The sequence below is a fragment of the Belonocnema kinseyi genome, chromosome 4 (genome assembly GCF_010883055.1).
Source record: "Belonocnema kinseyi isolate 2016_QV_RU_SX_M_011 chromosome 4, B_treatae_v1, whole genome shotgun sequence".
NCBI classification, from domain to species: Eukaryota; Metazoa; Arthropoda; class Insecta; order Hymenoptera; family Cynipidae; genus Belonocnema; species Belonocnema kinseyi.
In genome coordinates, this window is record NC_046660.1 from 151354617 (window position 1) to 151356255 (window position 1639).

The following is a 1639-nucleotide window of genomic DNA, read 5'->3' on the forward strand; positions in this document are numbered from 1 at the left end:
TCTTACCTCATCATCCACTATCACATAATCAATTACCGTTCCCCTTTCACTTCCTGAGCGTGTATATTCTCCTTTTTCATCCCCTTCTATATTCCCGTTTAATCGAATTTCGACATTTGCATTGTTGATCCGTGATCGCAAAAGAGCTGGTCCTTTGCTGGAGACCCGCATGGAACATCTATATGGTGAAAGTTTGAATCTCAGGAAAAAGGCATTGAATTTTGGACAGAAATTCATTGATTGTGAGTCTTAAATCATGAAACCTTAAAATTAGCTGTGTCAAAAAAATAATCACCCTTCGAACTTAGAAGTTTTCATCGTGGATCCGCGATTGCAACCGAGCTAGGCCTTCGCCGGGGACCCTCATGGAACATCAATTAGGTGAAAGTTCGTATTTCAGAAAAGAGTAATTCAGTTTTTAACAGAAGTTCACTGTTTGTAAGAATTAAATCATGAAACCTTAAAATTAGCAGTTTCAAAGAAATATTCACCCTTCGAACATAGAAATTTTTATCGTTAACCTGTGGGTGCAACAGAGCTGGTCTCCCGCCAGAGACCCTTATGGACCATCCATATGGCGAAAGTTTGAATCTCAGGAAAGAGGCATTCAATGTGTAACAGAAATCCTTTGTTTGTGAGTCTTAAATCGTGAAACCTTAAAATTAGCAGTGAAAAAAATAATCACCCTTCGAACTTAGAAGTTGTCATCGTGGATCCGTGTGCGCAACCGAGCTGGACCTTCGCCGGGAACCCTCATAGGACATCAATTTTGTGAAAGTTCGTAATTCAGAAAAGAGTCATTCAGTTTTTAACAGAAATTCATTGCTTGTGAGTCTCATATCATGAAACCTTAAAACTAGCAGCGTCAAAAAAATATTCACCCTTTGAACTTAGAAATTTTCATCGTTGATCGGTGAGGGCAACCGAGTTGGGGTCCCGCCGGGGACCCTCATGGAACATCTATATGGTGAAAGTTTTAATCTGAGGAAAGACGCATTCAATTTTGGACAGATATTCATTTTTTGTAAGTCTCAACTCATGAAACCTAAAAATTTGTAGTGTTAAAGTTGTATTCACCCTTCGAATTTAGACATTTGCATTATTGATCCGTGAGCGCAACCGAGCTGGACCTTTGCCGGGGACCGTCATGGAACAACAATTTGGTGAAAGTTCGTAATTCAGAAAAGAGTCATTCAGTTTTTAACATAAATTCACTGTTTGTGGGTCTTGAATCATGAAAACTTAAAATTAGCAGTGTCAAAAATATATTCACCCTTCGAACTTAGAAATTTTCATTGTTGATCAGTGAGTGCAACCGAGATGGACTCCCGCCGGGGACCGTCATGGAACATCCATGTGGTAAAAGTTCGAATCTCAGGAAAGAGGCATTTAATTTTGGAGCGAAATTAATTTTTTGTAAATCTGAGATCGTGAAATCTTAAAATTTGTAGTGTGGAAAAAGTACTCACCCTTCGAACTTAGAAATTTTCATCGTTGATCGGTGAGTACAACCGAGCTGGGCTCCCGCCAGAGACCGTCATGGCACATACATGTGGTGAAAGTTTGAATCTCAGCAAAGAGGCATTCAATTTTGGACAGATATTCATTTTTTATACGTCTCAACTCATGAAACCTCAAA